The sequence below is a fragment of the Schistocerca gregaria genome, chromosome 3 (genome assembly GCF_023897955.1).
Source record: "Schistocerca gregaria isolate iqSchGreg1 chromosome 3, iqSchGreg1.2, whole genome shotgun sequence".
In the NCBI taxonomy this organism is placed as follows: Eukaryota; Metazoa; Arthropoda; class Insecta; order Orthoptera; family Acrididae; genus Schistocerca; species Schistocerca gregaria.
This window is the reverse complement of record NC_064922.1, coordinates 59,835,564-59,847,940: the sequence shown is the minus strand read 5'-3', so window position 1 is coordinate 59,847,940 and position 12,377 is coordinate 59,835,564. Positions and strand designations below refer to the sequence as shown.

General features: G+C 25.7%; 1 long non-coding RNA gene across 1 annotated transcript in view; it reads right to left on the bottom strand.

The window, feature by feature from the left end:
• Window positions 1-2,950: 2,950 nt before the first annotated feature.
• LOC126355112 (uncharacterized) overlaps window positions 2,951-12,377 on the bottom strand; it is a 165,988-nt gene continuing 156,561 nt past the window's right edge. Inside the window, exon 2 of the long non-coding RNA XR_007565444.1 lies at window positions 2,951-4,014. This is a non-coding gene — a long non-coding RNA (uncharacterized LOC126355112). The remainder of the gene's footprint in view (window positions 4,015-12,377) is intronic.

The following is a 12,377-nucleotide window of genomic DNA, read 5'->3' as shown; positions in this document are numbered from 1 at the left end:
TCTAGAGGTGTAAAATTTTACTAAGGCCTGAAAGATTATTCTTTTAATTATAACTTTGAAGGTTATAAGTTTGATTAACTTAAGTCCATAGTATAATGAAATTAAGGTTGATGTTGAAATCAATCCTATTGTTGAAATTATTACTGTTATAGGAAGAATGATTCTTGATTTTTGGGACTTTATCTTTATAGATCACGAATTTTCTGTGTATGATATAATTAGAGCTGAGAATCTAATACGTATATAGTAGTAGAGTGTAATTGTAGTTAATACAACTATAATAGTTATAATAGTTGTTATATTGTTTTCTATTAATGATTGTATTGCAATTCATTTTGATAAGAATCCAAGGAATGGTGGTAGTCCACCTAAAGATAATAAAGATAAGAATATTATGAATTTAATTTCGGTTTTTATATTTCTGGCTGAATAAATTTGATTTATGAAAAATAAATTTATTTGCTTAAATAATAAAACTATAATTAATCTTAATAGTGAGTAAATAATGAAGTATAGTTCTCAGATGTTTTCTCTGACTGTTAATGATCTAATTATTCAACCTAGATGTCTGATTGATGAATATGCTAAAAGTTGTCGTAAGGATGTTTGATTTAAACCTCCTATTGCCCCAATAATAATTCTTAAGATAATAATTGTTCAAATAAAAGTTCTTAATTGAATACAATAAGATAAGACCATTATTGGGGCGATTTTTTGTCATGTTATTAATGTTAAACAATTATTTCATCTTGGTGCTCCTATAACTTCTGGAAATCAGAAATGGAAAGGTGCAGCTCCAATCTTTAATAATAGCCTAGATCTAATTATTATTGATGGGATAAATTCTGTTTCCCATCCCATGGGATATTTTATTTGAATCAGCAAAATTGAAAATAATAATATTGTCGATGCTATTGCTTGGACAATAAAATATTTAATTGATGATTCATTTATTATTATATTTTTATTTCTTGTTAGGAGCGGAATAAATGAAAGTAAGTTGATCTCAAGTCCTATTCAAACCCCAAATCAGGAATTTGATGAAATGGTCAGGATCGTTCCTATCATTAATGTTGATAGGAAGAGAAGTTTTGTAGAGTTGTTGGTCATTAAAAAGGAGAGGATTGATACCTCTATAAATGGGGTATGAACCCATTAGCTTCTTTAGCTTACCTTTTTACATTAAGGTGTATGATGCACATTAGTTTTTGATACTAAAGGAGGTAGTTTAATTCTATCTTATGTAATTTTAATGAAGGTAATTTTATTTACTTTATTTACCCTATCAAGGTAACCCTTTAATCAGGCACTTAATTTATTTAATATATAAATCGAAAGTTTTTTTTTGAAATTCTTTTATGTATTATTTTGTTTAATTAGGATTAATTTATCCTGCTCATTTTATTTTTTTATATATATATATATATAACAAATAATTTATATTAATATATTACATTTAATTGAAATTAAAGTATTATAAGTTCATCTTACCATTATCAATTGATTATTTTAATGCAATTATTTACCTAGGATTATAGCTACTTATGTTTTTAGCTTACAATAGGTTATTATAATATAATATATATAATAATATGTAATTTAATATTTAATATTATTATAATTGGATATAATAAATAAAATTATTAATTTAAATATAAAATATTATAATTAATATAAATAATAATATTAATTATAATAATATAATTATGTAAATTATCTATAATTAGATTATTTAACTAATATATATGAAAGTTAACTTAATATAAAAAAAGAATTCATATTAATAACATATAATATTAAATTACATAATTGTATAAAATATATTTATTATATTATTTAATCTTTCTTTATTTATTAGTGAAAAGAAAGATTAAATAAGAAAGAATATAATACATTTATTGCTATACATGTTCCATAATAATCTTTAATTATATGTAATAGAGAAGTTGTTGTGGTCATACATACGGGCGTTTCTTTTTTTTTTGTTAATGTTTGTGGTTTTTTTCTTTTTTTTTCTTTAAATATTTGAATCTTTTATTTTTTCCTGAATTAATAGATTTAAAATTTTCTTATTTTTTATTTTTAAAAGTTTTATTCTTGCTTGTTTATTCACTTTTTCTTTGTATTATATGTAAGTTTTGTTAGACTAAATGTTCTTTTTGCAGTAATTTGATTTAATTATCAAGTGATTTAGGATTTAGCAATTGATTTAGTATCGGCATAATTCGTGCCAGCAGCCGCGGTTATACGATTGATACAAGTGAATATTATTGGTTAAAACAGTTGTTTATATTATTAGGGTTGAAATATAAATTTGTAAGGTGAAATGTTAAAATTTATTTGTGGCCCTTTTTATGTATCTGTGAAATTTAAATAATAAACTAGGATTAGATACCCTATTATTTTAAATGTTAATTATATTTACCAGGGTACTATTAGTTAAGGTCTTTAAACCCAAAGAATTTGGCGGTATCTCATTCCATTCAGAGGAACCTACCCCATGATTGATAATACACGATTTACTCTACTTAATTTATTTGTTTGTATATCTCCGTTATCAGAGAATCTTTTTAGAGTTATAATTCTCAAGATTTATAATTATAAAATATTTCAGGTCAAGGTGCAGCTTATAGTTAAGAGGAGGTGGATTACAATAGATTTTTGTTTATAACGGATTTGATAGTGAAATACTGTTAATGAAGGTGGATTTGATAGTAATTTAATTTATTTAATTTAACTGATATTGGCTCTGAGATGTGTACACATCGCCCGTCGCTCTCATTATTGATTATTCTATTTTATTTTAAAGTAGCTTCAATTTAGATGAGATAAGTCGTAACATAGTAGATGTACTGGAAAGTGTATCTAGGAAGAGTTTCAAGATATAACTTATTAGTAAAGTGTTTCATTTACACTGAAAATTTTTCTGTGCAAATCAGGATCTCTTGACTATTTATTTTATTATATTTATTTTTTGTTTATTTAATTATTTAATATAAATAATTTTATTGTATTTTTGTCTTAGTATATTTTATAGAATTGATTTTTTAAATTATAGTTTATTGGTAATGTAAGTGTTTTATGAAATATTATTTTAAATTTTTTTAAGTAGATTTTATTTATTGTACCTTTTGTATCAGGGTTTATCAAAATTTTAGTATTTATTTTACTTGTCTCGATTTGGGTTGATTTATAAATAATTTATAGTTAATGTATCATAATTATTATTAAATTATTTATAGAAATGAGATGTTAATCGTTTCCCAAGATATCTAGTTTCTTAAGAAAAAATTTAATTTTTTAAAGTTATTTGTTTTTATTTAATTTTTTAAGTAAAAATATTAACTTATTTATTCTTTAAGGGATAAGCTTTGAAGATAATAACCTATAATTTATTTTATAGAAATATAATAGTAAGCTTTAAACCAGCTATCTTTAAGATTACGTTTTAGTTCATTATTTTTTATTTTGATTTTATAAATATTTTAGGTTTTTTATTAAGATTATTAATTTAATTTTAAAATTTTTGTAATAATGATAGAATTAGTATATTTATTTGTATGAAATTTTTACCTTGTGAACTTATTATAAGGAACTAGGCAAAATTGATTTCCACCTGTTTATCAAAAACATGTCCTCTTGTTTATATTTTGAGGTCTGGCCTGCTCACTGAGCGTATTTTTAAATAGCCGCGGTATTTTGACCGTGCAAAGGTAGCATAATCATTAGTCTCTTAATTAGTGGCTGGAATGAATGGCTTGACGAGAAATCAACTGTCTCTTAATAAATTTTTGAATTTAACTTTTGAGTCAAAAGGCTTAAATTCTTCTTTAGGACGAGAAGACCCTATAGAGCTTGACATTTTACTTTTATATAGTTTTTTGTTTGTCTTTCTATATTTAATGATGATGTTTTGTTGGGGTGACATGAAGAATAGATAAACTCTTCATTATTATATCATTTATTTATGTTTGTTATTTTGATCCATAATTTATGATCATAAGATTAAGTTACCTTAGGGATAAGAGCGTAATTGTTTTTGAGAGCTCATATCGACAAAGCAGATTGCGACCTCGATGTTGGATTAAGAAAAATTTTGGGTGCAGGAGCCCAATGATTAGGTCTGACGACCTTTAAATTCTTACATGATCTGAGTTCAGACCATATGGTTAAAATATTTTTTGTTATATTGATTAATATTAATTTATTTACTATTTTGACAGATTAATGTGTTGAATTTAGAATTCATTTATGTAGATTTTTTCTACAAATAGTATTGATACTTTATGATTTATTTATATTTATTTTGAATTTTCTTTTATTGGTTATTTGTGTTTTAATTAGTGTTGCCTTTTTAACTTTATTAGAGCGTAAGGTTTTAGGTTATATTCAGATTCGAAAGGGTCCAAATAAGGTAGGTTTTGTTGGAATTCCTCAGCCATTTAGAGACGCTATTAAGTTAATTTGTAAGGAGCAGCCAATTCCTATTATATCTAATTACCTACTTTATTATTTTTCCCCTGTTTTTAATTTAATGATTTCTTTAGCCGTTTGAGTAATTTTTCCTTATTTAACTTATAAGTGTTCTTTTTCTTATGGATTTTTATTTTTTTATGTTGTACTAGATTAGGTGTTTATACTGTTATAATTGCCGGTTGATCTTCTAATTCAAATTATTCATTATTAGGTTCTCTTCGTTCTGTTGCTCAAACAATTTCTTATGAAGTTAGTTTAGCTTTAATTTTATTGTCTTTAATTATTTTAATTGGTAGTTTTAATATGTTTGATTTTATAAACTATCAGCTTTATTGTTGATTTATTATTATTTCTTTTCCTTTAGCTTTAGCTTGTTTTGCTTCTTGCTTAGCTGAAACTAATCGTACTCCTTTTGATTTTGCTGAAGGGGAATCTGAGTTAGTTTCAGGATTTAATATTGAGTATGGTGCGGGTGGTTTTACTTTAATTTTTTTAGCTGAATATACTAGAATTGTCTTCATAAGAATGTTATTGGCTTTAATTTTTTTGGGCGGTGATTTTTATTCTTTTATATTTTTTATTAAGCTTGCTATTATATCTTTTGGTTTTATTTGGGTTCGTGGAACATTACCACGGTTCCGTTATGATAAATTAATGTACTTAGCTTGAAAAAGTTTTTTACCTTTACCTTTGAATTTTTTTATTTTCTTTGTTGGTTTAAAGATTTTATTTATCTCATTTGTTTAGTGAAATTTTTTGAGAAAAGTTAATAGAAGAGTTAAACTTCTAATTTTATGTTTTCAAAACATATGCTTTTCCTAAGCTAATTAACTTTATTCCTTAATTAATTTATCTCATGCGTTTGCGACATGGACATTAATTAAGAAATATGTGAAGTAAATAATTGTTAAGATTTGACCTGTTATAATATAAGGTTCTTCAACAGGTCGTTTACCAATTCACGTTAGTAAGCATACAACAACTACTATAATTCAGAATAAAATTTGATTAATAGGGTAAAATTGAATGCCTCGGAATGGTGTTTTATTATAAAATGGTAAAATTATTAAGATTCTAATTGATAAAAATAATGCAATAACACCTCCTAACTTATTAGGGATAGATCGTAGAATTGCATATGCAAATAGGAAATATCATTCTGGTTGAATGTGAACTGGTGTTACTAATGGGTTGGCAGGTACAAAGTTATCTGGATCTCCTAATAGGTAAGGATTAATTAAACATAGTATAATTAATAATGATGTTATTATTACAAATGTAATAGAATCCTTAAAGGTAAAGTATGGATGGAATGGAGTTTTTTCAATATCTCCATTTAGTCCAAGAGGATTATTAGATCCTGTTTGGTGAAGAAAAAATAAATGAATTGCTGCTATAGCAGCAATAATAAATGGTAATACAAAATGGAATGTGAAGAATCGATTTAATGTTGCATTATCAACAGCGAATCCTCCTCATACTCATTGGACTAAATCTGTTCCTAAGTATGGGATTGCTGATAATAAATTAGTAATTACTGTTGTACCTCAAAAAGATATTTGGCCTCAGGGTAAGACATATCCTATAAATGCAGTTGCTATAACTAAAAATAAAATCACTGTACCAATTATTCAGGTATGTATATATATATAAGATCCATAGTAAATTCCCCGTCCTACATGTAAGTAAATACAAATAAAAAATATAGATGCTCCATTTGCGTGTAAGGTTCGGATAATTCAACCATTATTTACGTCTCGGCAGATGTGTACTACACTACTGAATGCTATTTCAATATTTGATGTATAATGTATAGCTAAAAATAGTCCAGTTACGATTTGAATTACCAAACATAACCCTAATAGGGATCCAAAATTTCATCAAAATGAAATATTTGTTGGGGCAGGTAAGTCAATTAAAGAGTTATTAATAATTTTAATTAAAGGATGTCTTAATCGTAAGGGTTTATTCATTAGTAATTATCTTATTTTACGAATAGGTCCCTGATTAATATTGGTGATTTTAACAACTGCTAGTAGTGCTAAAAATAAATAAATTATTATTATTATTGTAATAATGAATGTTGGTCTATTATATAATTTTTCTAAAGATATTGTTATTTCTTGATAATTGATTGAATTATCAATATTTATAGTTTCGGTGTTTTTGAAAAAGTCTATAAATATAGATATATCTGGAATAATTAATATTAATATGATAAATACTCACATTATTAATGTAATAATTATAGTGATTGATTTAGGCTGAAACATTTCGTTTGATGCAATTCTTGTAATGTAAATAAATAATACTAGTATACCACCAAGAAATGTTAAAAATAAAATATATGATAATCAATATCTTTCTATTATTGTTCCTGTTATTAATCCAACTAGGAAGGTTTGAAGGATAATAAAAAGCATTATTGATATTGGGTGTCTTAATTTAGTAAAATTAATATTTATTACATTTGATAATGATATAATTATTATTTTGATCATTTCAGGTGTTAGTTTATTTAAAATACCGGTTTTGGGGACCGATGATGGAAGCTTTTCCACCTCTGAAGTTTTAAAAGTGGGGGCTGGACTTATTTCCGGTTTACAAGACCGGCGTTTTTTTTAAACTATTAAAACTAATGTTTATATTCTCTATTTTTACTTCTTTATTGATTCATTTTGCTGGTGTTTATGTTTTTTCTTCTAAACGTAAACATTTATTAATGGTTCTTTTGAGATTAGAATATATTGTTCTTTCTTTATTTATGTTAGTTATTGTTTTTCTTATTGAGTTTGATTATGATTATTTTTTTCCTGTTATTTTTTTAGTTTTTTCTGTTTGTGAGGGTGCTTTAGGTCTTTCTATTTTAGTTTCAATAATTCGTTCTCATGGTAATGATTTTTTTAATTCTTTTGGTTTATCTTTATGTTAAAGTATTTATTTATAACTATTTTTTTGATCCCTCTTTGTTTATTAAATAATTGTTGATGGTTGGTTCATTCTTTAATGTTTCTGTCGGGTTTTGTTTTTATAATTTGTGTTTATTCATATGCTGATTTGAATATAATTAGATATTATTTTGGTATTGATTATTTTTCTTTTAGTTTAATTTTACTTAGTTTTTGGATTTGTTCTTTAATAATCACTGCTAGAGGTTCAGTGTATTTAAGTTCATATCATTCTAATTTTTTTGTTTTTATGGTTTTGATTTTAATAATTATGCTTTATTGTTCATTTGCTAGATTAAGTCTTCTTTCTTTTTATATTTTTTTTGAGGCTAGATTAGTTCCTACTTTACTTTTAATTTTGGGTTGGGGTTATCAACCTGAGCGTTTGCAGGCTGGTGTTTATTTAATTTTTTATACTTTGGTTGCTAGATTACCTTTATTATTAGTTTTATTTAAGGTTTATGATTTTTCTAATACTTTATATTTTCCTTTATTGGTTGATTTTGGTTCTTATTATTTTATGTTTTATGTATTTATAATTTTGGCTTTTTTAGTTAAGATACCTATGTTTTTGGTTCATTTATGACTTCCTAAGGCTCATGTAGAGGCCCCTATTTCAGGTAGAATAATTCTTGCTGGTGTTTTATTAAAGTTAGGTGGTTATGGTATTTTTCGTGTTATAAAGGTTATTTCTTATTTGGGTTTAAAGTTTAATTATTTTTGATTGTCTTTAGGTTTATCTGGGGGTGTTATTGTAAGATTTATTTGTTTTCGTCACGTTGATTTAAAGTCTTTAATTGCATATTCTTCTGTTGCTCATATAAGAATGGTTATTGGTGGATTGATGACTATGAATTGATGAGGTTGTGTAGGTTCCCTTTCTCTAATGGTTGGTCATGGTTTATGTTCTTCTGGTTTATTTTGTTTATCTAATATTATTTATGAACGTTTAGGTAGACGAAGATTATTAATTAACAAGGGTATAATTAATTTGATGCCAAGAATGGCTTTATGATGATTTCTTTTAAGATCATCAAATATGGCTGCTCCTCCTTCTTTAAATTTGGTAGGTGAAATTAGATTATTAAATAGAATTATATCTTGATCTTCTTTTAGATTCTTTGCTTTGATTTTTTTATCTTTTTTTAGAGCTGTTTATACTTTGTATATATATTCTTATTCTCAGCATGGGAATTATTATTCTGGTGTTTATACTTGTTCTCTTGGTTATTTTCGTGAATATCATCTTTTACTTTTACATTGATTGCCTTTAAATATTCTCTGTTTAAAGGGTGAATATTTCTTTGTTTAGTTTGCTTAAGTATTTTAATTAAAAATATTGTTTTGTGGAATCAATGATATGAAGTTTTCCATCTTAGGCCGTGAATTTATTTTCTATTTGTTCTTTGAGTTCTTTTTCTTTGTTTATTTCGAGAACTATAATTTTTATTTTAGGTATTTATTATTTAATAATTGATTATAGAGTTTTTGTTGAGTGAGAGCTTTTCAATTTAAATGGTTCTATAGTTGTTATAACTTTAATTTTGGATTGAATACCTCTTATTTTTATATCTTTTGTTATATATATTTCTTCTTTGGTTATTTATTATAGAGAGGATTATATATCTGGTGAAAAGAATATAAATCGTTTTATTATTATTGTTTTAATATTTATTCTTTCTATAGGTTTTTTAATTATTAGTCCTAATTTAATTAGAATTTTATTAGGTTGAGATGGTTTAGGTTTAGTTTCTTATTGTTTAGTTATTTATTATCAAAATGTAAAATCTTATAGTGCTGGTATATTAACTGCACTTTCTAATCGTATTGGTGATGTTGCTATTTTAATTTCTATTGCATGAATGTTAAATTTTGGTGGTTGAAATTATATTTATTATTATGATTTTATTTCTAATTCTTTTGAAATAAAGCTCATTACTATATTAATTGTTTTAGCAGCTATAACTAAGAGAGCTCAGATTCCTTTCTCTTCATGACTTCCTGCTGCTATAGCAGCTCCTACTCCTGTTTCTGCTTTAGTTCATTCTTCTACTCTTGTTACTGCTGGTGTTTATTTATTAATTCGTTTTAGACCAATATTGGATACTTATAATTGTGGTTGATTTTTACTTTTAATTGGTTGTATAACTATATTTATGGCTGGATTGGGCGCTAATTTTGAGTTTGATTTAAAGAAGATTATTGCTCTTTCTACTTTAAGACAACTTGGTTTAAGAATTTTGGCTATAGGTTATCCAAAGCTTGCATTTTTTTCATTTATTGGCTCATGCTTTATTTAAGGCATTATTATTTATATGTGCAGGTTCAATAATTCATAATTTGAAGGATTCTCAGGATATTCGTTTTATAGGATCAATAGTTAATTTCATACCTTTAACTTCAGTTTGTTTTAATGTTTCTAGTTTATCTTTGTGTGGAATACCTTTTTTAGCGGGATTTTATTCAAAGGATTTAATTCTTGAGATGGTTTGTTTAAGATGAATTAATTGTTTAATTTTTTTTCTTTATTTTTTTTCTACTGGTTTAACTGCTTCTTATTCTTTTCGTTTGTTTTATTATTCAATATCTGGTGATAATAATTTTTATTCTAGATTTTCTTTTGATGATAAGGCTTATTATATTTCATTTGGAATAATTGGTCTATTGTTTGTTGCTGTTTTTGGTGGTAGTCTTTTATCTTGATTAATTTTTCCTATTCCTCATGTGATTGCTTTAGCTTATTATTTAAAGTTTTTAACTATTACAGTTGTTATTTTAGGTGCTTATTTAGGTTATCTTATTTCTAATTTTGATTTTTCTCATAATTTATTTTCTTTAAGTATACTTTCTTTTGTTAGATTTGCTGGTTCTATATGATTATACCTTTTCTTTCAACTAAGTTTATTAGATATATTCCTTTAAAAATAGGTTATTATTCATCTAAGTCATTTGATTATGGTTGAGGTGAATTACTTGGTGGTCAAGGTTTATATAGATTATTTATTTATTTAATTGGTTATATTCAAGGTTGATATGATTCTAATTTCAAGATTTATCTTTTAACTTTTATTTTTTGAATATTTATTTTGGTAATATTGTTTTTCGTTTACTTAAATAGCTTATAATTAGAGCGTGACACTGAAGATGTTAAGGAAGTATTTTTACTTTTAAGTATTTATAAATATAGATATATTATTTTTACAGTGAAAATGTAATGTTTTATTTAAACTATATAAATTTTAGAAATGTTAACGGAGTTTAACCGCTAATATAAAAAGTTTGCAGCTTTCATATTGGCTTTACATTTCCTTAATTGGAACTATTATAGTTCAATTATATTATTAACAGTAATACGCCTCTTTTTGGCTTCAATTAATAAGAATAAGGGTAGTACATACCAATCTTCCAGGTCGAAACTGACTGCAATATTTCGCTTCTTATTCTATTTAAGGTTGATTGATAATATCAATACTTTTTGAATGCAACCCAAATGTTATATTTAACTACAACCCTTTATTCTGCTCATTGTAATGCTCCTTGGTTTCATTCATGGTATAGTCCTCCTAATAGAACTAGAATAAAAAATATTGTTGATACTGTTCAGATTATAATGTCTGAAGTTTTAAAAATAATTACAATTGGTAGAATTAGTGCAATTTCTACATCAAAAATTAAAAAGATTACTGCGATTAGGAAGAATCGTATTGAGAATGGTATTCGTGCTGATCTTTTTGGATCAAACCCACATTCAAATGGTGATCTTTTTTCTCGATCATTAATTAATTTTTTTGATAGTGTTAATGCCAGGATTATAACAATTATTGGAATAATAAATCTAATGAAAACTCTTGTTGATAGAATTAGAATTGTTTTTCTTGATTTATATCAAGCTTTCTGATTGGAAGTCAAATGTACTATTTATACTAGAAAAACAATTATCTACCTCATCAATAAATAGAGATATATAAGAATAATCATACTACGTCTACGAAGTGTCAGTATCATGCTGCTGCTTCAAATCCAAAGTGATGTCTTGGTGAAAATTGATTTATTGAGTGTCGAAGTAGACATGTTGATAAAAAGATTGTTCCAATAATTACGTGTAAACCATGGAATCCTGTTGCAACAAAGAATGTTGATCCATAAACTGCATCTGCAATGGTAAAAGGTGCTTCTCAATATTCATATGCTTGAAGTATTGTAAAGTATAGTCCTAATAACACTGTGAAGAATAATCCTTGTAGTGCTTGAGTATGATTAGATTCCATTAAACTATGATGTGCTCATGTTACTGTTACTCCTGATGCTAAAAGAATAGCTGTATTAAGTAATGGAATTTGTATAGGGTTAAAGGGTTGAATTCCTATTGGAGGTCATAGTATTCCTAGTTCAATTGTTGGTGCTAATCTTCTTCTAAAGAATGCTCAAAAAAAGAAACGAAAAATAATACCTCTGATGCAATAAATAAAATTATTCCTCATCGTAATCCAATTGATACAAATCCTGTATGTAATCCTTGATATGTTCCTTCTCGTACTACATCTCGTCATCATTGAATTATAGTTAGTAGGGTAATTCCAAATCCAATTATGAATAAGTTAATATTAAATAGGTGGAATCATTTTGCTAGTCCTGATACTAGGACTATTGCTCCAATTGCTCCTGTTAATGGTCAAGGTCTATAGTCTACTAAGTGGAATGGGTGGTTTGAGTGAGTTGTTAACATAGGTTTAATATACTTCTCTAGAATATAGAGTTCTTAGAATTGAGAAAACATAGGCTTGAATTATTGCTACTGCTGATTCTAGAATTAATAGAAGTATTTGTCCAATAATTAGTAATGAGATTAAGTTTATTGCTATAGATGGTCCTGTGTTTCCTAATAAGGTTAATAATAAGTGTCCTGCAATTATATTTGCTGCCAACCGTACTGCTAATGTACCTGGTCGAATA